The following is a 26,506-nucleotide window of genomic DNA, read 5'->3' on the forward strand; positions in this document are numbered from 1 at the left end:
AGTGTTGCATTAATAGATTAAGATTGTTAAAGTATTAACACGCTGCGTTTTCTCGCATAAGAATTTACTGCTGTTAACTTTTTTTGTCTATGTTCGGGATCTCCTCTGTCGTTGCGATAAGAGGCACTACCTTTCCATGAGCAATGTTTTTGTCCTTTCCTATCTGGTGTCCATGTTAAGGGGTAAATATGAGTGACGAGATGTCGCACAAACGGGCACATACAAGAACGTGCTCTTAGAAGCGTTCTGAGAAGTCGTGATACGCTCCATAGCGGCCACAACCAGTTCGTGAGACGTTCATACCAATGCTTGCAGGCACGCGTGAGTGCACTGCAAGATTGTGGTATATTGCGTGATTTCGAGGATGAATATGGGCAGTATAGTTTTTACAGTGATGCGCCAGCATCGTTGTCTTGCAAGTCGGGGTGAACCTGTGAGCGTTTGACTCCAATGGTTCCCTAGGGCCTAGACGGTAGAAATGAGGGCATAAAGCCTACCATGCCAATGTGACGGTTGGGGATTAAGCGTGCTGCTCGTGACTGTCACAGATGAATAACCAAGGAATTATACTTGGAAATTCGTGACATACTGTGTAGCTGATGTGTGGTGGGCGACGGAATCCTCAACAGGAACCAGTCCTGGCTTGGTCATATTACATTGCCTCTGGAAAGGTGTGCTTTGATCGCGAATACCGCATAACATAGAAAAAGAAGTTGCAACTATAAATTTATTGTCTTGTATAGCCGTGGCTAACCCAGTCTCTGGAGTTTCAGTGAGGCGTAGTGAGAACTCGGAGGCCATGTCGTACGGCGCGCACATCACTGTCGTCAATAGCGGCGAGCAGCGAGACACCTCAGCGTAACAGGAATTATGTAAGAGTATTGAATAAGGTAAACAAAAAAAAATAAAAAAAAATAAAATAAATAAATAAATAAAAAGGAAAGTACGATATACAAGGATAAGTTAAACTATAGGATTTAACAATAACTAGACTATTATCGTGGGGGTTTTCTACCACAAGTGTGGCGCGCGCCTGTTGAGATGCTATTTTTCAGGTCACCAAAACACAGACCCGAGATGGAGGGACGACAGGCGAGCGAAAGTAGCATAGTAGCATGTTCCTTATAGCACAGTAAAACTTAGACCTGCATAACAACATAATTGAATTAAAAGACATAGAATGTAGATCGTTGGCAAATGGTAGTCAATTCTTGAGCATGTCTACTGTCGATCTATATAATTAATAGTAATATTAGAGCGGGCCCGCACATTTAATTCTTCATCCAATATAGCGTCACACACCATGTACAATAGTGAAATCGGTCTCTACACAAATATCAAGATAAATTATTTCCATGATTTTTGTTATGATAGCTACAGATAAATTACTATAAAATAAAAATTAGAGTGTCTGAAATGACAGACCATTAATGTATCGTGATGTAAATTTATTATAACATAGAAGGTCATGGGGAAAAGTTAGGCATAAGATTTTTGTAAGAAGTGTGCAGATGACGGGGATCGTGGCAATGCAGAGGCCAGCCGGAGGTAATCGGCTACCTGCAGGAAGAAAGCGTCAGCGCGCTACCTGTCGTGAAGGGCGCGAGAACATCCGGTCCTACAAGCTGACAGTCACCAGGCCGTATACCTGAGGGATTACGCGGGATCCTCGCCAGGCCACAAGCGAAAGTGAGGCTGGCCGTTGACACTGACACGCGACCCACAAGCGACAGCCTGCTAGCTCTCCAGACGCGGCAGCCGTTTGGAGGGATTCCCTGCGGCAGACCACGTTGTCGTGAGTACACGAAGAAGATCAGATAACGTGTCAGAAATTGCGCCCCATGTGCCTCAGGACAGAAAGGGACGCTATATACTCACCTGTTTTGGTTTTTACAACTCACTAGCATTGGCCAATCTGCATACACAAAGCAGTATCGTGCCACACTAACAAATGTATGGTCTCATTTCTAACTTCTCCTCTCTATTAGAGAGCAGTTTTAACGATCGTCGCTCCTAGTTCGATCCTGTATGGATGACCTCACACACTTGTGGAGTCACTCCACGTGCCATCATCCCTCGTCGAACTGCAATATTGGGAAACATAAAGTACTGTCCAGCGAGAGCAGGGTCCTAGACTAGTGATGTATTCCAACAAGTAGACCTCAGAGACAATTAATCGACGTGAGGAGAGCCTAATACTGTGTCTTGCTACCATACTGCCGTCATCATATGCGTGGGCCTTGGTCCAATCTCGACAGAGTACTGCAGATGCTCCAGCATACCCTATTGCCGTTGCAACAACGTAGCAACAACAACCGACATTTAGCCCTATGTGATGTCAGTATTGTGTAATTTGTGTAGTGCTTCGAATATTTCTAACAATGTGATTTAGTGCCTCATTCTCAGCACAGTCGTGAACATTGTGCAATGTGCACACACAACTTGATGCCCCATGAACCATGTGTTTTTCTTTCTTTTCTTTCTTAAATTTCTTTCTCTAGTGTTGTTTTTGTAATGTATGTTATACCTTGTATGTATTTGTGTTTTTTACTGTAATTCTTATTACAAATTACTGTATTGTTCTCCACACCATGTTTTTTTTTGTATTTTGTATTTATTGTTGTGTGTATGCAAACAGTGTGCCTGAAGTCCCCATAAACTGAAGCAGATACCACCACTGTCATTGCGAATGGACCATCAGTTCAGGGAACATTTTGTAAAGGTTATTCTTGCTGCAGGGAGACAGAATGAATCGGAGGTTGTAACTAGATTCTGAAAGCTCACAAAGAGATTGTTAACTTAAATAGTATCATGTGTGAGTGAGTTCAGATTAGTTTCATGATTCAAATTGTTCTAAAATCTTGGGCATTTAATTGCGGAGCACTCCAACTCTGATTGTAAAGAATAAACTGCTCCATATTTGGCTCACATGCCCGGGCCATAATTAGAGAGTGAATATCTGTGTGAATCGGTGTTTGGAAGGGGCTCCCGGGGTATGGATGTGTGATGTGAGTGTTAGAGTTCCATATTAAGAAGGTGAAGTTGGCTTCATCATAAATAATCCTCCTTCTATGAGCTGCATTTTTCAGTTGCAGTGATTTTCTTTATAGAGTGCGGCATGTGGAGTCAGTTTGCAAGATTGTTCATGGGCGATTGACTCACTACCTTGCTCCTAAGTGAGCCAACCGCTCACCAATTACAATCTAAAATGGCGTAGGGGCAATGAGAGGTGGTATGAGCTCCCTCACATATTTCTATCTTACGATTCTCCTCTCTAATTGCATGCGGTGAAAAGTTGCTGTTCCTTCACACGCGGACTTCCCACGCAGCGTCTCTCGTCACCCGGGTGGTCCAGTGACAGGCGGGTTCTGCTGCATCTGGAAAGGGTTAAGCCGACGGGTGTGAGGAAGTCGAGTGAATGCTTTGCAGACGCCGACATTGTCAAAAGACACGCCCGGAGGGGTCTGAAGTAGCGGCTGTGCTAGAGGTTCCGTTACTTCGCAGAATCTTAGCGAAAACACTTTCTGGCGGGCTACCAGCGAGGCGTGGGAATGACTTGTGTACCCAGGCAGTTGTGGCGGGAAAATTCCCGCGCTTTCTGCAAAATAGTAACTGTGATTGGCTTGCTCAGGGCATAGCTCCGTGACGTAGCAAAATCAGTGCAGAAATTGGCGCCAAGAATCTCCATTGGTGGAATGGTAGTGCTCCGGCAATGGGATGGAATTTTCCGCCGTTTTTCGAGTTGCTGATTGGAACGTTTAACCACGGCCACTGTCGTGGGGGCGGGAATGTTCTGTGTTCGGCCTGCACGGGTGCTCTTGTGGGTAGCCGGCTCTTGCCTTTCGGTCAAGGACGTCGAAGCAACCAGCCGTCGCCTCCGGTACGCCAGATCGTGTTCTGGCAGTTAAGAAGACAGTTTGGTAATGTACGTCCGCAGCACCGGCAGATAGGGATTTTCCTAGGTGATAATCAGAGCTCAGCAGAGCGCTCCTGTTCGTCTTTTTCTAACTTTGTTCTGTCTTTAGTAGCAGCAATTAATGTTGGGTTAGCTGTGTGTCTCTCTTAAGATTTGAGTGGCAAGGAATTGGCTCCACATACCACTTCGTCATAAACCTCACAATCTAGTTTAGGGACAGCTTCACCTTCACAGCATTTGTTTGTGTATTCAATTTGAGCCAATTTGATGTATTATAAATTAGAATTCATGTGTTTTTGTTTATTATTTTGTGTTTAGTCTTAATAAATCATATTGTTATTTTGGACAGAACTTTCATTCTGTTAATCGGTAGAGCAACCCATCATTTCTCACTACGTTTATGAAACCTTCCTTTATTTAACTTATTTATCAAATTAAATTATTGCAGGTGCCAAACTCTTTTCTACTCCACTTGCAGGGTTGATTACAGTCAGTTCGCGTATATTTTTTAATCCTTGTGCAACATCAAAAGTCGGAGTTAGAATAGGGGGGCATAGAGCATCATTTACATATGTAGATTCTAGAATTTAGTGTTAAATACATTGCTAGCCCCGGCACCTCGCAACATGAAGGCGATTTTGGTTCCGGTATACAAGGTGGAACCACTAGGAACCGTTCAAAACCATTCGACGAAATTTGAATTTCATTCGAAGCAGCAAAGGATGCATATGCTTTTTCGCGTACTCAGGTATCGCGCCCGCCGGTGACGTGATCACAGGGAGAGGAGGGGGAGGGAGAGCGTCAGCAGTGTCGAATATCGGAAAGAATTTTGTCCTGTTGCTCATCGCACTGCAGTCTTTTGTTTTTAACCATGAAATGTGTGGTAATTAGTGCCCCAAGGCAAGGGGTGGTTTCATTTACGCCAACTCGTAGTGACCTATCGGTGTCGGTTCTGAGTTGCTGTGTCTGGTATGTTTTCCTCTCCCACCCATACCAGCACCGCGTGATTTTACCGTTAATGCTGGGCTACGCGCTTCTGATCTCCATCGTGGAGACGTCAATTAACAAATTCTCAATAAGAGCGTGGCTGGAAAACTGAGCTCTGGTAATCACAGGCGTGCGTAATATCGGATTTGTGGTGTCACCGCCAGACAACACACTTGGTAGCTGGTAGCCTTTAAATCGGCCGTGGGCCGTTAGTATACGTCGGACTCGTGTGTCGCCACTATCAGTGATTGCAGACCGAGCGCCGCCACACAACAGGTCTAGAGAGACTCCCTAGCACTCGCCCCAGTTGTACAGCCGACTTTGCTAGCGATGGTTCACTATCTACATATGCTCTCATTTGCCGAGACGATAGTTTAGCATAGCCTTCAGCTGCGTCATTTGCTACGACCTAGCAAGGCGCCTTATTCAGTAGCTATGAATGTATTCTGAACAGATAATATTGTGAATCACGTACCGTTCATCATTAATGGATTAAAGTTAAGTACCAAACTAATTACGTCTGTTTTCTGAGTTCTAATTCCTTGTCATGTTCCAGATCTCACGTCAGTGTAGTTCTTCCCTCCTCACGCCAGCCTGCATGAGCTAAGACAAGTGTATTTCGGCCTCCACTAGTAACACGGTGTTGGCTCTTCTGCCAACACAACATTGGCGACGAGTGTAAAAACGGTGCTCTTATCTATACTGCCCTGATTTAATTGTGTAATGGCTTCGCCACAATCTCCAGATGTACTGTCCGAATTTTATCGCTTACAGAATCAGCAGACGCAGGCACTACTGGATGCCCTTGGACAGCTTGTCCAGGGTCAACGTGCAATGCAAAACGATGCGGCAACCGCCGCTACACCGCTAACGCAGCCACAACAAGCAGTTGCAAAGACCTTCCGACCTTTTGATGCAGCACTGGAAAGCTGGACGGAGTGGTCACGCCAATTTGGATTTCATCTCGCCACCTACAGAATTCAAGGTAACGAGCGGCAGCCTCTTCTTTTGTCGTCCGTCGGTGTGCAAACCTACCGTGTGATAGTCAAATTATTTCCCCTACGCGACGTAGCAACTCTGTCGTACGAAATATTTTGTCTGCATTAGATGCATATTTCAAACAATCAGTCAATGTAGTTGCATAACGGTATACCTTCTTTCGCACAAAACGTACGGTAGGTCAGACTAATCGGGAGTGGGTTGCAACCTTGCAAGGCCTTAATAGGGATTTTGCTTTTGAGCATCAATGTGGACTCCCATATTCAGGTACTATGGTATGTGATGCAATTGCACAGAACGTTTCTGATGTTCGTATAAGGGAACAGATTTTGAAACTAGTCAATCCCTCCCTTCAACAAGTGATGGACATATTGGATCGGCAGGACACACGTGACTTTGCTGAGGAATCATTTGAACCTTCGCCAGCCGTGTGTCAGGTTACTCAGCCTGCCAGGCGAGCTGCACGGAGTAGTAAACAGTGCTCGCGGCCGACCGCGCCGCTGCCACCAGGCTCTCAGCCACGTGTGACATGCCGGCAAGCAAATGCAGTGCTCAAATCATGCCCACGGTGCGCTACTCAACATTCCCATGAGAACTGCCCGTCACGCCAAGCTATTTGCTTTTACTGTAATAAAAAAGGACTTATTCAGAGTGTTTGCCAGAAAAAGCTCAGATCGGAAACTCAAAACCATTCCAGGCCCTTTGCTTCACGCCAGAACCAGAATCGAACCAAGGATACTCAGGCTCGTGAAACTTTGCCCATGGAAATTCATGTCGGTCATTCCACTCCACCCAGTGCCTCTCTCTCTACCAGTGACTGTGTTCGTCCCACAAATAGTGTGCGTCAACATCGACGGAACTCCCGTCAAGTCGCAAGTGATTTTGTACCAGGAATCATTCGAACTTTCGCCAGCCGTGTGTGAGGTTACCCGGCACTCCGGGCGAGCTGCACGGAGCAGTAAACAGCCCTCGCGCCCGACCGCGCAGCTGCCACTGCCTTCACGTTGCATGAGACAGTCGCTCTTGTCGTCAGCAGGGCAATAAACTTTTTGTAGACTTGGACATTAATGGCAAAGTGATACCATTCCAGCTCAGTACCGGAGCTGCAGTTTCACTGATCAATCAAGACACTTACAAACAGCTGGGCACACCTCCGTTGTGTGCCGCAAATGTTACATTAACAAGCTATTCAGGTCAAGAGATCCCTGTGTAAGAATAGTGCAGCCTTCTTGCAACATACAAAGGACAAACAAAACTTGTGTCATTTTACGTCCTTCGTTCTTCTTCTGCAGTGAACTTGTTTGGTTTCGATTTATTTCAGTTGTTTAACTAGTCTATAGTAAATCAGGTCCTATCAGTGGACCAGACTGTGCCTTCAGACAGTGTTTCTCGTCTATGAGATGAATTTGCAGACATTTTTGCACCGGACCTCGGTTGCGCTACGAACTATAAAGCACATTTGGAACTGAAAGTAAACGCGCAACCGAAATTTTTCAGAGCGCGCAATGTTCACCACGCATTGCATGATGAGGTCGCAAAAACATTACACGATTTGGAATCACAAGGTGTAATTGAACGTGTGCAGGCTTCTCTCTGGGCATCACCCTTAGTAATTTTGCCGAAACATTCCGGAAAATTGAGACTTTGTGTGGACTTCAAGGCAACAGTGAATCCACAACTAGTGATTGCAACTTGTCCTTTACCCTGCCTGGAAGATCTTTTTGACAATTTGTGCCTGGGCAAATATTTTTCGAAGTTGGACCTAGCAGATGCGTACTTGCAAATACCGGTGGACGAAGAATCCTAGTGCGTTTTGGTGGTTAAAACGCATCTTGTTTTGTATCAATTCAAACGACTGCCATTCGGGTGTGCATCCGCCTCTGCATTGTTTCAGCAATATCTAAAAACTGTTTGTGCGTCGGTCCCTACTGCAGAAAACTATCTGGACGATATTGTGATCTCCGGAAAGACGGAAGAAAAACATTTGGACGATCTCAGAACATTAATTCAGGTCTTGAGAGAAAATGGTCTTCGCTTACGGAAGGACAAATGTGTGTTTTTTGCTAGTGACTTGCCATACCTGGGAAATGTACTCAATGCCCAAGGCATACATCCCAGTCCCACGCACCTCCATGCCATACAAGACTTGCCTTCGCCGGAGAATTTGAAGCAGCTACAGTGTGTGCTGGGAAAAATCAACTATAATCACAGATATGTTCGGCATGCCTCTTCGATTTTAGCTCCGCTTCGTCGCTTACGCCATAAAGGTGCTCCGTTCGTCTGGACGACGGAATGCGTACGCGCCTTTCGCCGGTTGAAATCGGCGTTGCTTTCCAATTCATGCCTTACGCCATTCGAGCCCTGTAAGCCCCTTTTCCTGATGATGGATGCATCGGATTTCGGGATCGGTGCTGTGCTTGCGCGCAAAGAAAGCTCGCCCGATCGCCCTATTGCATTTGCGTCCAAATTGCTCTCGTCTGCGCGAAGAAATTATTCACAGATAGAGAAAGAAGCATTGGCTCTCGTATTTGGTGTTACAAAGTTTCATTACTTCTTTTATGGTCTTCCCATTATCATAATCACAGACCACAAACCTTTGACATCGCTTTTTCATCAGAACTAGCCTGTACCTCCACGTACAGCGCAGAAATTCATTCGCTGGTCTATTTCCCTCTAGCAGTACCGCTACGGTATCTTGTATCGGTCCACTGCTAAGCACGGAAACGCCGATGCGTTGTCCCGTTTGCCTGTTGCTGAGGATAGGGCACTCGTTTCTTCCGAACTTGCTTGCATGTTCATTGATTCGGAAACCGATGACGTGGTCGAATCGTTTCCGACTGATTTTCATCGTGTAGCTACAGCCACAACTGCCGGCCCTGTCCTTGCTACCGCTCTCCGTTTTGTTGCTACGCAATGGCCCTTGTCAAAGTCACGGATCGGGGACCCGTTGGTTCTCCGATTTTTTGCTCACAAGGAGAGAATTTTTGTTCAACGTGCTGTTTTGCTGTTGCGTTCTGATAATGATCAGTCCAGGGTCGTGGTCCCACGTTCGTTACAGTCCTCTGTCTTGAAGCTTCTCCACCAAGGACATTGGGGTAAAGTGAGAACGAAACAACTTGCTCGTCAGCTCTGTACTTGGTTCGGCATCCATGCCACGATTACGAATATGTGCTCTTCTTGCATGGTGTGTGCCAAACAACAATCAGCACCACCGCAGAAATTCTTTGCATGGCCAAAAACCACTTTCCGTTGGCAACGCTTACACATCGATTTTGCTGGTCAATTCTGAAATGCTCGATGGTTGGTTATGATAGATTCATTCAGTAATTTTCCTTTCGTTGTCCAGATGTCTTCCACGACATCATCTGCCACCATCCAAGCGTTATCTGCTATCTTTTGCATTGAAGGTCTTCCACAGGCAATCGTTTCCGACAATGGCCCAAAATTCATGTCTGCAGAATTTCAGTCATTCTGCAGGGTCAATGGTATTCAACATCTGACGTCCGCGCCGTTTTCGCCACAGTCAAACAATGCTGCTGAACGATTGGTCAGGACTTTCAAGTCACAGATGTTGAAGTTGAAAGAGTCGCAACCTCGGGAGGACGCGTTATTGCTCTTTTTGTCCTCGTATCGCTTTCAGCCACGAGATGGTCGCTCGCCGGTTGAGTTGCTCCATGGTCGCCATCATCGAACCTCGATATCTTTGCTACATCCGCCGCATCAGGTTCCTGTGCAGCGGCAGACAACTGCTTTTGCCGCAGGCGACGTTGTTGTCTACTACCGCCACTATCGAGGTTCACGGCGTTGGTTTGCGAGGTGCTGGGGCTAGCAGTGTATTTAACACTAAATTCTAGAATCTACATATGTAAGTGATGCTCTATGCCCCCCCCCCCTATTCTAACTCCGACTTTTGCTGTTGCACTAGGATTAAAAAATATACGCGAACTGATTGTAATCAACCCTGCAAGTGGAGTAGAAAAGAGTTTGGCACCTGCAATAATTTAATTTGATAAATAAGTTAAATAAAGGAAGGTTTCATAAACGTAGTGAGAAATGATGGGTTGCTCTACCGATTAACAGAATGAAAGTTCTGTCCAAAATAACAATATGATTTATTAAGACTAAACACAAAATAATAAACAAAATCACATGAATTCTAATTTATAATACATCAAATTGGCTCAAATTGGATACACAAACAAACGCTGTGAACGGGAAGTTGTCCCTAAACTAGATTGTGAGGTTTATGACGAAGTGGTATGTGGAGCCAATTCCTTGCCACTCAAATCTTAAGAGAGACACACAGCTAACCCAACATTAATTGCTGCTACTCAAGACAGAACAAAGTTAGAAAAAGACGAACAGGCGCGCTCTGCTGAGCTCTGAATATCACCTAGGAAAATCCCTACCTGCCGGTGCTGCGGACGTACATTACCAAAATGTCTTCTTAACAGCCAGAACACGATCTGGCGGACCGGAGGCAACGGCTGGTTGCTTCGACGTCCTCAACCGAAAGGCAAGAGCCGGCTACCTAGAGCACCCGTACAGGCCGGACACCGAACATTCCCGCCCCCCACGACAGTGGCCGTGGTTAAACGTTCCAATCAGCAACTCGAAAACCGGCGGAAAATTCCACTCCATTGCCGGAGCACTACCATTCCACCAATGGAGATTCTTGGCGCCAATTTCTGCACTGATTTTGCTACGTCACGGAGCTATGCCCTGAGCAAGCCAATCACAGTTACTATTTTGCAGAAAGCGCGGGAATTTTCCCGCCACAACTGCCTGGGTACACAAGTCATTCCCACGCCTCGCTGGTAGCCTGCCAGAAAGTGTTTTCGCTAAGATTCTGCGAAGTAACGGAACCTCTAGCCCAGCCGCTACTTCAGACCCCTCTGGGCGTGTCTTTTGACAATGTCGGCGTCTGCAAAGCATTCACTCGACTTCCTCACACCCGTCGGCTTAACCCTCTCCAGCTCAGGAGAGCCCGCCTGTCACCGGACCACCCGGGTGACGAGAGACGCCGCGTGGGTAGTCCGCGTGTGAAGGAATAGCAACTTTGCACCGCATGCAATTAGAGAGGAGAATCGTAAGATAGAAATATGAGAGGGGTCTCATGCCACCTCTCATTGCCCCTACGCCATTTTAGATTGTAATTGGTGAGCGGTTGACTCACTTAGGAGCAAGGTAGTGAGTCAATCGCCCAAGAACAATCTTACAAACTGCCTCCACATGCCGCACTCTATAAAAGAATCACTGCAACCGAAAAATGCAGCTCACAGAGGGAGGATTATTTATGATGTAGCCAACTTCACCTTCTTAATATGGAACACTAACACTCATATCACACATCCATACCCTGGGAGCCCCTTCCAAACACCGATTCACACAGACATTCACGCTCTAAATATGGCCCGGGCATGTGAGCCAAATATGGAGCAGTTTATTCTTTACAATCAGAGTTGGAGTGCTCCGCAATTAAATGCCCAAGATTTTACAACAATTTGAATCATGAAACTAACCTGAACTCACTCACACATGATACTATTTAAGTTAACAATCTCTTTGTGAGCTTTCAGAATCTAGTTACAACCTCCGATTCATTCAGTCTCCCTGCAGCAAGAATAACCTTTACAAGATGTTCCCTGAACTGATGGTCCATTCACAATGACAGTGGTGGTATCAGCTTCAGTTTATGGGGACTTCAGGCACACTGTTTGCATACACACAACAATAAATACACAATATAAAAAAAACACGGTCTGGAGAGCAATACAGTAATTTGTAATAAGACTTACAGTGTAAAACACAAACACATACAAGGTATAACATACATTACAAAAACAACACTAGAGAAAGAAATTTAAGAAAGAAAAGAAAGAAAAAAAAACAAGGTTCATGGGGCATCAAGTTGTGTGTGCACATTGCACAATGTTCACGACTGTGCTGAGAATGAGGCACTAAATCACATTGTTAGAAATGTTCGAAGCAACTCACAAATTACACATTACTGACATCACATAGGGCTAAATATCGGGTGTTGTAGCTACGTTGTTGCAACGGCAATAGGGTATGCTGGAGCATCTGCAGTACTCTGTCGAGATTGGACCAAGACCCACGCATATTATGATGGCAGTATGGTAGCAAGACACAGTGATAGGCTCTCCTCATGTCGATTAGTTGTCTCTGAGGTCTACTTGTTGGGATACATCACTAGTCTAGGCCTCTTCTCTCGCTGGACAGTACTTTATGTTTCCCAATATTGCAGTTCGACGAGGGATGATGGCACGTGGAGTGACTCCACAAGTGTGTGAGGTCATCCATACAGGATCGAACTAGGAGTGACGATTGCTAAAACTGCTCTCTAATAGACAGGGGAAGTTAGAAATGAGACCATACATTTGTTAGTGTGGCACGATACTGCTTTGTGTATGCAGATTGGCCAATGCTAGTGAGTTGTAAAAATCCAAACAGGTGAGTATATAGCGTCCCTTTCTGTCCTGAAGAACATGGGGCGCAGGTTCTGACACGATATGTGATCTTCTTTGTGTACTCACGACAACGTGGTCTGCCACAGGGAATCCCTCCAAACGGCTGCTGCGTCCGGAGAGCTAGCAGGCTGTCACGTGTGGGTCGCGTGTCAGTGTCAACGGCCACCCTCACTTTCGCTTGTGGCCCGGCGAGGATCCCGCGTAATCCCTCAGGTATACGGCCCGGTGACTGTCAGCTTGTAGGACCGGATGTTCTCGCGCCCTTCACGTCAGGTAGCGCACTGACACTTTCTTCTTGCAGGTAGCCGATGACCTCCGGCTGGCCTCTGCATTGCCACGATCCCCGTCATCTGCACAATTCTTACAAAAATCTTATGCCTAACTTTTCCCCATGACCTTCTATGTTATAATAAATTTACATCATGATACATTGATGGTCTGTCATTTCAGACACTCTCATTTTAATTTTATAGTTATTTATCTGTAGCTATCATAACAAAAATCATGGAAATAATTTATCTTGATTTTTGTGTAGAGACCGATCTCAGCCGGCCGAAGTGGCCGTGCGGTTAAAGGCGCTGCAGTCTAGAACCGCAAGACCGCTACAGTCGCTGGTTCGAATCCTGCCTCGGGCATGGATGTTTGTGATGTCCTTAGGTTAGTTAGGTTTAACTAGTTCTAAGTTCTAGAGGACTAATGACCTCAGCAGTTGAGTCCCATAGTGCTCAGAGCCATTTGAACCATTTGAACCGATCTCACTATTGTAAATGGTGTGTAACGCTATATTGGATGAAGAACTAAATGTGCGGGCCTGCACTAATATTACTATTAATTATATAGATCGACAGTAGACATGCTCAAGAATTGACTACCATTTGCCAACGATCTACATTCTATGTCTTTTAATTCAATTATGTTGTTATGCAGGTCTAAGTTTTACTGTGCTATAAGGAACATGCAACTATGCTACTTTCGCTCGCCCGTCGTCTCTCCATCTCGGGTCTGTGGTTTGGTGACCTGAAAAATAGCATCTCAACAGGCACGCGCCACACTTGTGGTAGAAAACCCCCACAATAATAATCTAGTTATTGTTAAATCCTACAGTTTAACTTATCCTAGTATAACGTACTTTCCTTTTTATTTATTTATTTATTTTATTTATTTTTATTTTTTTTTTTTTGTTTACCTTATTCAATACTCTTACATAATTCCTGTTACGCTGAGGTGTCTCGCTGCTCGCCGCTATTGACGACAGTGATGTGCGCGCCGTACGACATGGCCTCCGAGTTCTCACTACGCCTCACTGAAACTCCAGAGACTGGGTTAGCCACGGCTATACAAGACAATAAATTTATAGTTGCAACTTCTTTTTCTATGTTATGCGGTATTCGCGATCAAAGCACACCTTTCCAGAGGCAATGTAATATGACCAAGCCAGGACTGGTTCCTGTTGAGGATTCCGTCGCCCACCACACATCAGCTACACAGTATGTCACGAATTTCCAAGTATAATTCCTTGGTTATTCATCTGTGACAGTCACGAGCAGCACGCTTAATCCCCAACCGTCACATTGGCATGGTAGGCTTTATGCCCGCATTTCTACCGTCTAGGCCCTAGGGAACCATTGGAGTCAAACGCTCACAGGTTCACCGCGACTTGCAAGACAACGATGCTGGCGCATCACTGTAAAAACTATACTGCCCATATTCATCCTCGAAATCACGCAATATACCACAATCTTGCAGAGCACTCATGCGTGCCTGCAAGCAATGGTATGAACGTCTCACGAACTGGTTGTGGCCGCTATGGAGCGTATCACGACTTCTCAGAACGCTTCTAAGAGCACGCTCTTGTATGTGCCCGTTTGTGCGACATCTCGTCACTCATATTTACCCCTTAACATGGACACCAGATAGGAAAGGACAAAAACATTGCTCATGGAAAGGTAGTGCCTCTTATCGCAACGACAGAGGAGATCCCGAACATAGACAAAAAAAGTTAACAGCAGTAAATTCTTATGCGAGAAAACGCAACGTGTTAATACTTTAACAATCTTAAACTATTAATGCAACACTTATTGTTCCCCGAAGAAATTTTCATCTATTTGCCTATTCTACTATGTACACCACTTAAACTACTATTATTCCACGAACTCCTTTATGTGAGAGATGTGGTGGAGTCCTATGGACTTCTTTCCTTTCAGCGTCTCCAATTCATAAGCATTGTGGTGAGCTGCTCTCCTTATACGGTACGGGCCGTTGTAAACAGAATAGAATTTTTGGCATTTCATTTTTTGCTTGTTCGAAAGTCGGAAAGACTTCACGAGCACCTTTTGTCCAATTTGGAAGTGTCGTAGACGAGCTCCCCTGTCGGCACGTCTCTTCCTGACCTCTGCTGCAGCCCGTATCCTCTTGAGAGCCAAATCCACTATGGCTTGGTGCTGCGTTCGCGCCCTTGGTGGGAAGTTTACGACCTCGGTTATCAAGTCCTTAGGTATCCGGTTTTTCAGTACTGTAATGGGTGCCAATTTTGTTATCCCATGGGGTGCCTCATTGATCACCTCCTGGAAGTCTTTAAGGAAAACGTCCCATGTCGTGTGCTGTTTGTTACGGTACAACCGGCACAAGTTTCCGAGTTCCTTAATAACCCGTTCTGCAGCATTCGAGCTCGGATGGTGTGAGGATATAAAAATGGGATCAATTTTACATCCACGCAACGTCTCCTTCCATGTTTTTGACTTAAACTGTGGCCCGTTATCAGAAATAATTTTACTCACATGACCAACCTGTGGTTGGAAATCCCGGATTAGGGCTCGTGAAACAGTTCGTCCTGTCGCCCTCTTCAGTGGCGTAAAGGTAACGTATTTGGACGTTAGTTCAACAAACACTAATACGTAAGTATATCCTCTTCTCGTTCTTGGCAAATGTCCCATCAAATCTGTTGCTGCTAATTGCCTTAATTTGGTCGGTACGATTGGGTATAATGGTGCCTGCATGCTCACAGTGGTGTGCTTAGCCTTTTGGCAGTCTTTACACACCGACAGTACCCTCCGTATTCGACGCCCCATGTTTCGAAAGTAACACATGGTCCTTAGCTTGAGATTGCACTTGCGTGGTCCGAAGTGTCCATAGCTGAGGTGAGTATGCCATATAACCTTGTTTATTAGGTGTTCAGGGATGCATACCCCCCATTCAGTGTCATTGGCATAATTTCGGTGGAAAATTATGCCTTTCCGCAAGAGGTAGAACTGCCTGATGGTGGCGTGTCTTCTGTCTATCCATTTCTGTTTCAATAACACTAGGGCAGGGTCCTTGTCTTGCTCCTTCTTGATGTCCTGCATACTACAGGTAATAAAATTTTCAAAGGCTACTTTTTGCATATAGAAAAGGCAGTAGTGTTTTTCCTCCAGATCTTCTTCCATGTTGTTCTCAAATCCGATCGGTGACCGTGATAAGGCGTCTGCAATAATGTTCTGACTGCCGGGGATATATTCTATCGAAAAGTTGTACTGCTGCAGATATGATGCCCACCTAATGAGCTGCCTGTGATTAGGCTTTGCAGTCATCAAGAACTCGAGTGCCTTGTGGTCTGTATAGACCCTCGTCTTGCGACCAAACAGAAGGTATCTGAATTTTTCAAACGCCCATACAATAGCCAGCGCCTCTAACTCGGTTACTGAGTAATTCCTCTCACTCTTGGCTAGTACTCTGCTACCAAACGCAATTGTCTTCCACACCCTGTTTCCTTCATGTACATAGTCTTGGAACACCATGACACCCAGACCTGAGTATGAACTGTCCGTTACTATACAAAGCTCTTCTGCTAAATTAGGGTGTGATAGGATGGGTGCTTGTAATAATGCGAATTTTAATGCTTTCCATTCGGATTCGGCCGCCTCATCCCATTCCCAAGGAATCTTCTTTCCTGTAAGTTGATGCAACCTAGGACTGCTCTGAGTTTTGACATGTATAAAGCGGTTGTAAAAATTTATGATCCCCAAGAACCCCCTTAACTGCTTTTTTGTCGTAGGAATGGGAAACTTTTCAATCGCTTCGATCTTTTCGGGATTTGGCGCAATGCCCTCACCCGTGATGATATGTCCTAGAAATTTGACAGAGGACGTCCCAAAATTCGATTTTTCGATATTGATAGTCACTCTGTATTCCTTGAATGTCGCAAGGAGTTCACCGAGGACCGCATTGTGCTCTCCCCAAGATATCTCCGCGATCAGCAAATCGTCCACATAGCTGGTGACATGACGTTTCAAATTATCACTTAGTATGCCGTCCAGCCCCCGAATGAATGCGGCAGACGAAATGTTCAAACCAAATGCTAAAAAGGCTGTGTACTGTCTGCAATTTGGATGGAGCTCGATCTGCCAGAAACTCGATTTTAGATCAACTGATGAGAAGATTGATATTCCATGGAAGTTTTGTAAGAGCTCCTCTAATCGTTCCGGTCTGTCTGTTTCGGGTTCTATTATGGTATTAATTTGTCGCGAGTCCAAGACTAAACGAATACTGCCATCTGCCTTCTCGACTACTCTTAACGGGTTATTATAGGCTGAAGCCGTAGGTTCTATTATTCCTTCACTCAGCATTCGCGTAATTTCTGCTGCTACTTTCTGTCGATATGCCAAGGGGATTGGATAGGGTGGCACACGAAACTGGTTGCGCGGACGTACACGAAACTCATATTGGAAGTTCTTTATTGATCCTGTCTTGGGAAGGAAGACCTCCGTATGTTCTACTAGTAATTTATGAAGTTCTTTGCGGTGGTCGCACCTTATATTCTTTATTGCTTCCACTTTTTCTCCTATTTTCTCCTTTATTTCTCCCATTATTCCGACTTCATTCTCATCCGTGTTCTCTCCCCTACCCGCAACGTCGACCTGTTCTTCCTTTCTGTCTTTCAGACACGCATAGTTTATCCGTACACAGTTAGACGGTAGTTGAGCTGGGATCAGCTGGTCGTCGAACTTAATGTGGACGGGATTCCCTTTCCTCAAAACCACTTCACCTCGTCCTAGATCAACTATCGCTTCATGTTCATTTAGGAAGTCCGTTCTTATTATCATGTCGATCGCCAGATTTGGCACGATCCAGAAGTTAGACTCTATTTCGTGTCCTTGGCAGGAGAATTCCAGTCTTGTTTGTTGGGTGACCTCCGTACATTTACTCGCTAATGCCCCATTTATTTTGGTTTTCTTAACCGATAGAACAGGCCAGTCCATCTCCTGAGAGCACCTCTTGTATGCTGCCTCAGATATTGCTGTTATGTAGCTTCCACTATCTATTATCGCATTCATACTCTTTTCAGCTATTGCTAGTGTGATAAGAGGCTGCCGATCTTGTCGAGGAGTTGCTTTATGTTCCTCGAGCAGGATTTCTGATAAATCTTCGTAATGTATCATCCGTAGTTGGCCAGGTCCGGGATTACGTGCGAAATTCCGGCGGCCTGTGTTCGCACTAGTCTGGCGTCAATCCCTTGTTAAGCTCCCCCTCCTCTGACGTGCATTAGGATTTGCGGGTCTAGTTTCAACCTCCTGGTTCCACTGTTGTCCTTGGTTTCGCTGTCTCCAATTACGGTCGCTTTGCCGTTCGTTATTCCTCCTATCCCAGATTCCTTGTTTAGATTGACCCTGCTCCCTGACGTTCTGGTTTCCGTGTCTTTGGTTTCCATAACCTTGAATAGCGTAACCTTGACTTCCGTAACCCTGGTTTCCTAACTGACCAGTGCGATTATGCGATCTGTTGTCGTCTTCCCTTCCTGGCCCGTGGTATTTGTTACTGTGCCCCTTCTTCCTGTCCTTTGCGTCTTGTTTATCAAAGACTACTTCGAGTTCGCGCAATAGACTCTTGAATGCTTCTATGTCAGATCCACACTTGCTGACAAGTGTCTGTTGGTACCTAACTGGCAATTTGGAAAAGCAAAATTTAATAATTTCTCCGTTGCTATATGGACTACCTAAAAATTGATTCTTCTTGAGTAAATCATCAAGAAATTTCGTTGCGCTCCTATGCCCGGACACTTCCAGTTCAGGACAAAATATTATTTCCTCTTTAATCCTGTCTTGCGTTTCCTTTGACCAGTAGGTCCGCAGGAATGCACCAACAAATTCCTGGTAAGTCCGACACGTCACTGCGACATCCCGCATCTTTTCCGCGGCTTGGCCTTCGATGTGTCCACACATGAATTCTAATTTTGCCTGGGTTGGCCATGATGCCGGTAATGAATTGGTAAACTGCATCACCCAGCTCTTCGGATGCATCGACCCTCCATTTTCTTTGAACTTCTGGAATTTTAGTATCGACAGGAAGTGATTGTGATCAAAATCCTGTCTGATCCTCGCACTGGTGTTGTCACTCGTTTCCGATACTTGCACGTCTGCTGAGTGTCCTGCTCTATCTTGCTGATAACTGTGATGTGCTACCTCTGTATCACAGTGGAAGTGGCTCTCAGAATTCACTCTCCTAAGTGGGCTATAATTATTGGAGCTATTACTCGCTGTTTCTGCGTGTGCATTGTTAGTTCCGCACTCGGTCATTGGGCTAGAGCACGGCGGGCTTTTCCTCGGAGGCACAATTCTGTGTACTCGATCATTGGTATCCGAACGCGCAGTGCTCGTGTGCCCGTTTTGCTCTAGTTTTGTTATCCGTCTCTCTACTTCTTCCATTCGTTTCGTGGTGTTCGCAACCGCGATATTACCTTGAGTTTTTAAGAATGCTAGGGATTTTGAGTGGGATTGTGTTGTAAGTCGCAAGCGCCCTGCGAGTTTAGAAGTTGCTTCCGCGACTTTCATTGCCCCTATTGCTGCCGTTTTGGCCAGGCCTGCTACTTTTTGTGCAGCCATTGACATTTGTTTTACTTCTCCACATTCTTTCTTTATTGTTAGTAATTCCCCACGAATTTCCCCTATATGCGAAATTATTGCCTCAGTGTCCTTCTTACGCTGTTCGTCAGCTTCTTCCTTCTCCTTCTTACGTTGTTTCTCCTCTTCTTCCTTCTCCCTCTTACGCTGTTCGTCAGCTTCTTCCTTCTCCTTCTTACGTTGTTTCTCCTCTTCTTCCTTCTCCCTCTTACGCTGTTCGTCAGCTTCTTCCTTCTCCTTCTTACGTTGTTTCTCCTCTTCTTCCTTCTCCCTCTTACGCTGTTCGTCAGCTTCTTCTTTCATTGATCGTAGGAAGCTCAGTATTGGGTTTAGGTCATCTTTTTGATCCTCTTCAAACGTGGGAGATGTAACTCTGGACACCTGGGCGCTAGAGCTCTGACGTGGCCGAGCTAGCCCCTGTCTGCTCTCGTTCGTTTGATTATAAACTTCTGCTACCGTCTCGACCTGTGTGCCTGTCTCTGTTTCATCCTCTACTTCACTATCATAATCACGGCCGCAACGCTGCTCTGAGATCGCGTCCAAATCACCTTCCTCATCAATGACCCTGGCGTCCTGTCCTGCTAAAACTATACCCATCTCATCTCTGAACCTATACCCGTCAGTAAACTGCCCCTTATCCATTATGCTATCCTCTTTTGTTTTAGCTTCGCTCGATAATAGTCGTGCCTTACTTCTCGTTATCATTCATGAAAAACAAATTTATCTAAAATGCACAATAAAATTAACCTACTCTATATATTTTTCGACATAGACACAAAATTTCAACAACGCCGTTCCAACGCTGTAATTGCATGCACAGAAACTGCACACAAATCCGACAAAGTGTGAAGTGGTACGGACACCACATCAAAGAAACATATAAAACAATGAACAAACAAACAAATATATACGCTGAAAACAAAAACAGTAAACATGCGCCGCTACTTAAAAACTAATCGCGGAACTACAAGAAAAAACTTGGGAATTAATCAATAAAAAAAATTAAGCAAAAAAAATTCTGAATGTCCCTACTACTAATAATAGTTGCTTATCAGCGATTCACAGGAAAGATCCGCGGCTAAGGGTCGCCATTTTATGCGAGGTGCCGGGGCTAGCAGTGTATTTAACACTAAATTCTAGAATCTACATATGTAAATGATGCTCTATGCCCCCCCTACTCTAACTCCGACTTTTGCAGTTGCACAAGGATTAAAAAATATACGCGAACTGACTGTAATCAATCCTGCAAGTGGAGTAGAAAAGAGTTTGGCACCTGCAATAATTTGCGAGGTGCCGGGGCTAGCAGTGTAGAATCTACATATGTACATGATGCTCTAAGCCCCCCCTATTCTAACTCCAACTTTTGCTGTTGCACAAGGATAAAAAAATACGCAAACTGACTCTAATCAACCCTGCCAGTGGAGTAGAAGAGAGTTTGGCCCCTGCAATAATTTGATTTGATAAATAAGTTAATTAAGCGAAGGTTTCATTAACATAGTGAGGAATGATGTGGTTGCTCTACCTATTAACAGAATGAAAGTTCTGTCCAAAATAACAATATGATTTATTAAGACTAAACACAAAATAATAAACAACACCACATGAAACATTAACAATACATCAAATTGGCTCTAATTGGATACTTAAACAAAAGCTGTGAATGTGAAGTTGGCCCTAAACTAGATTGTGAGGATTATGACGAAGTGATATGTGCAGCCAATTCCTAGCAACTCAATTCTTAGAGAAAACACATAGCCAACCCAACAGTAATTGCTGCTACCCAAGACAGAACAAAGTTAGAAAAGACGAACAGGCGCGCTCTGCTGAGCTCTGATTATCACCTAGGAAAATCCCTATCTGCCGGTGCTGCGGACATACATTACCAAACCGACTTCTTGACTCCCAGGACACGATCTGCCGTACCGGAGCCGTTGGCTGGTTGCTTCGACGTGCTCGACCGAAAGGCGAGAGCCAACTACTACCAGAGCACCCGTACAAAACCGAACACAGAACATTCCCGCCCCCACGACAGTGGCCGTGGTTAAACGTTCCAATCAGCAATTCGAAAACAGGCGGAAAATTCCACTCCATTGCCGGAACGCTACCATTCCACCAATGGAGATTCTTGGCGCCAATTTCTGCGCCGATCCTGCTACGTCACAGAGCTATGCCCTGAGCAAGCCAATCACAGTTACTATTTTGCAGAAAGCGCGGGAATTTTCCCGCCACAGCTGCCTGGGTACACAAGTCATTCCCACGCCTCGCTGGTAGCCCGCCAGAAAGTGTTTTCGCTACGTTTCTGCGAAGTAACGGAACCTCTAGCCCAGCCGCTACTTCTGGCCCTGTGGGTGTGCCTCTTGACAATGTCGGCGTCTGGAAAGCATTCACTCGACCCCCTCACACCTGTCGGCTTATCCTTTCAAAGTCAGACCGAGCCCGCCTGTCACTGGACCACCCGGGTGACGAGAGACGCTGCGTGGGAAGTCCGCGTGTGAAGGAATAGCAACTTTCCACCGTATGCAATTAGAGAGGAGAATCGTAAGATAGAAATATGAGAGGAGGTTCATGCCACCTCTCATAGCCCCTACGCCATTTTAGATTGTAATTGGTGAGCGGTTGGCTCACTTAGGAGCAAGGTAGTGAGTCAATCGCCCAAGAACAATCTCGCAAACTGGCTGCACATACCGCACTCTATAAAGAAAATCACTGCAACTGAAAAATGCAGCTCATAGAGGGAGGATTGTTTATGATGGAGCCAACATCACCTTCTTAATATGGAACACTAACACTCACATCACACATCCACACCCAGGGAGCCCCTTCCAAACACCGATTCACACAGACATTCACTCTCTAAATATGGCCCGGACATGTGAGCCAAATATGGAGCAATTTATTCTTTACAATCAGAGTTGGAGTGCTCCGCAATTAAATGCCCAAAATGTTACAACAATTTTAATCATTAAACTAACCTGAACTCACTCACACATGATATTATTTAAGTTAACAATCTCTTTGTGAGCTTTCAGAATCTAATTACAACCTCCGATTCATTCAGTCTCCCTGCAGCAAGAATAACCTTTACAAAATGTTCCCTGAACTGATGGTCCATTCACAATGACAGTGGTGGTATCTGCTTCAGTTTATGGGGACTTCAGGCACACTGTTTGCATACACACAACCATAAATACAAGATACAAAAAACAAACATGGTGTGGAGAACAATACAGTAATTTGTAATAAGAATTACAGTGTAAAACAAACACATACAAGGTATCACATACATTACAAAAACAACACTTGAGAAAGAAATTTAAGAAAAAAAACAAGGTTCATGGGACATTAAGTTGTGCGTGCACATTGCACACTGTTCACGACTGTGCTGAGAATGAGGCACTAAATCACATTGTTAGAAATGTTCGAAGCACTTCACAAATTCATTAGTTTCTCTGAGGTATGTTGAGTCATATGCATTGATGCACGTGGTTCCATGTCTTGAGCATTGGAGGAGGACTTTTGGGATGGGGCCACAGTACTGATATGACATAGGGCTAAACGTCGGGTGTTGTTGCTACGTTGTTGCAACAGCAATAGGGAGTGCTGGAGCGTCTGCAGTACGCTGTTGAGATTGAAGTCAGACCCACGCATATGATCACGGCAGTACGGTAGGAAGACACAGTGATAGGCCCTCCTCACGTCGATTAATTGTCTCTGAGGTCTACTTGTTGGGATACATCACTAGTCTAGGTCTCTTCTCTCGCTGGACAGTACTTTACGTTTCCCAATATTGCAGTTCGACGAGGGATGATGGCACGTGGAGTGACTCCACAAGTGTGTGAGGTCATCCATACAGGATCGAACTAGAAGCGACGATTGCCAAAACTGCTCTCTAATAGAGAGGAGAAGTTAGAAATGAGACCATACATTTGTTAGTGTGGCACGATACTGCTTTGTGCATGCAGATCGGCCAATGCTAGTGAGTTGTAAAAACCCAAACAGGTGAGTATATAGCGTCCCTTTCTGTCCTGAGGCACATGAGACGCCGGTTATGACACCATATGTGATCTTCTTCGTGTACTCACTACAACGTGGTCTGCCGCAGGGAATCCCTCCAAAACGGCTGCCGCGTCCGGAGAGCTAGTTGGCTGTCGCGTGTGGGTCGCGTGTCAGTGTCAACGACCAGCCTCACTTTCACTTGTGGCCCGGCGAGGGCTGTCTGCCGCCAAATCCCTCAGGTATAGAGCCCGGTGACTGTCAGCTTGTAGGACCGGATGCTCTCGCCCCCTTCACGTCAGGTGGCGCGCTGACGCTCTCTTCTGCAGGTAGCCGATGACCTCTTGTTTTTGCTCCGGCTGGCCTCTGCATTGCCACGATCCCCGTCATCTGCACAATTCTTACAAAAATCTTATGCCTCACTTTTCCCCATGACCTTCTATGTTATAATAAATTTACATAACGATACATTGATGGTCTGTCATTTCAGACACTCTAATTTTTAATTTTATAGTTATTTATCTGTAGCTATCTTGGTGTATCTAATCTAGACATGGAAATAATTTATCTTGATATTTGTGTAGAGACCGATCTCAGTATTGTACATGGTGTGTGATAACTGTGAGAGGCACCCACTTGCCTTTCTCATACTGTGGCATCAAGCAGTCAGGCCTGCAAGATGAGTGGTTTGCCAAGCGAGTGGAATCTTCCTTAATTTATCGAGCAACATGAATTCTCGTATCTTACTATTTAGTTACAAATTATCCTCCTGTATGAATAATACGCAACGGAAACACGCATCTGACTATCAGTGATTTATAGAAGTCTGACTGTACACTACGCACTGGCAATACCACATTTACCTTTTGTCTTTGATTTAACGGCTTTTATATAAATTCGGGACATTACAATAACATACAATTTAATGAAAAAAGGCCACCAATCTCTTTCTTTTCACTATTTGATTTATTCCTAAACACACAAATTCTACAACCTACAACAAAATCACATGAGAAATTCCGCCCAGTGGGCATGGCTTTACGTTAGTGAATCTCTATACTATGGTCTCGTAATCTATTTACCGCAACAGTGCACTCCCTGGATCGGATGGTGGATCTTTTATTATACCTCACACTTCGCCTCTCACAATTATCCTCACGAAACTTTCCTCCAGATCGAGCGATACAGAAGGAACAGGCATACCCACAAATCTTTCGAAACTACCTTGCTACTCCCATGCAAAACACACATACCCAAATTACAAGACATACACAGCACAACAATATGAAATATTACACAAAGAACGCTTACAACTTCATCACTTTCCGCTTTCCCACTTCAATCAATATTTATCCCAGTTTCACACGACACTGCCCCACTTTGTAATTCTACTTTCCTACTGTGAACTCTGGAGATAAACGCACGTCTTCCTGTGCAATGCAAGCCAAGTGGCGTTGCTGGAAAAACGGCCGACTCACCTTGATTCTCTCTCAGAGTTTAAATTCAGCGTCACACGGAATGATATTTCTTAAATACTTCAACTTATGATACACACGCTATTTCTTAAATATTTCAGCTTATTGTACACACGCTATTAATTCTATTTCAGCTTATTGTACACACGCTATTAATTCTTAAATATTTCAGCTTAAGCTCACGGAAGTATCTCAACTTATAACTACACGTGGGCTCTTTGTGACCGTTGGTTTACTACAATCCCCTTAAAATTACCTGCCTCACTTTGTAATTTTCCCCACAAAAGGTCCTGTGAAAGAGAAATTATTAATTCTAACTACTCTTAAATATTCCACATCCATACCATGCCTCCACTCTTTCATTACGGAGCACAACAAAAAAACAGGTCTTTACAGCAGAAGGTTCAGCGGCAGAGTACCTGAAACATGGCCGTATTCCGATTCTCTCGCACCTCTCTCGAAGTGGGAGAAGCACCCTGCTACCTTATTGGTCAGCCACATTTCAGACGCTCAAAGCTCTGGTAACTTCCATCTCTTTGGTCTCACCAAAGGTAGCCAAAGGATCGACTCAAAGATGATCATATATTCCGATTCACTATCTGTGGTTAGCAGACGACCATACATTCATTCCTTTCACAGATCTCACCAAACTGGATGTAGGGATTTATTTTGAGGGAGTGCACATGTGATCAATTAAATAAATAAATTGTCATTCTTTCCCACACTGGTATCCGGCTTCGCTGTATTAATTGAAATTCAGTTACTTTTACACAAAAAAATGTGTTGTTCTGACAAGAATTTCGTACCTATTTTCAATGTTGGGCGGTACTGTACCCTTTCACCACCGGCTACCCATGCAGAAAAAAATGGCACGGTACTATCCTTGCAATGCGAGGGTAGTTCCGAACATTTTTTTTTTTTTTTAAGAAAATTGTATTAAAACAAACGTAGCAATTCATCAAAATAACCAGGAGGAGACCTTAGCCCCTGGTGACCTCAAATTGACGACCAAATGTTGTTACTTTACCAAATTGGCAGTTGTTGCATTATTGTACTCTCCACAATCCGGAGTAACGTACACATACTAATTTACAACAATCTACATGACAAATAAAACATCACATCATAGAAATGAAAAAATAATCTTGAGATAAAATTTTGCTTTAGTTACTGGGATCTTCGTTATTTTTATGAGTAATCCAAATTTCAATAATTCTAAAACAAATAAAAAAATACTTTCTCTGTTGTCACACATATAGACGACAAGAACTTGCATTTCGACTAGCCTTCGTTACACTTTAATGTGAAATGTCACCACTGTGATAATAAAAATAAGTGGCTTCAGTCAAAACACCAACAAGATTATTACTATGGACGACATCAAAATACATCAGTTAATTCCGATATTTGTTGTGCAATGCAAACTCTTGTCCCCTGTGACAATCTTACTGATCAATGCTACATGAACCGCTACGTTAGTATTACGCCACTGGCTTATAATTAGAGCATCATTGTACCAAATATTCTAATAAACATGCTACGTGAACTTGATAACCCAGAACAGACAAAAAACAAACACTAACTATTCTAAACACAAATGTTGATGAAATACAATTACACTTGCTGTCCCTTCAGGAATGAAACACATAAAAAAAACATTTACACAATTACAAATACATTATTCCCTATCTTGCGAGGCACACGGAAACCTTTCATTCTGTGATTTTCTTGGGGTCGAAAAGTTGCTGATAGTTTTCCTAGAACCACTGTCTC

Source organism: Schistocerca serialis, chromosome 3, assembly GCF_023864345.2.
Source record: "Schistocerca serialis cubense isolate TAMUIC-IGC-003099 chromosome 3, iqSchSeri2.2, whole genome shotgun sequence".
NCBI classification, from domain to species: Eukaryota; Metazoa; Arthropoda; class Insecta; order Orthoptera; family Acrididae; genus Schistocerca; species Schistocerca serialis.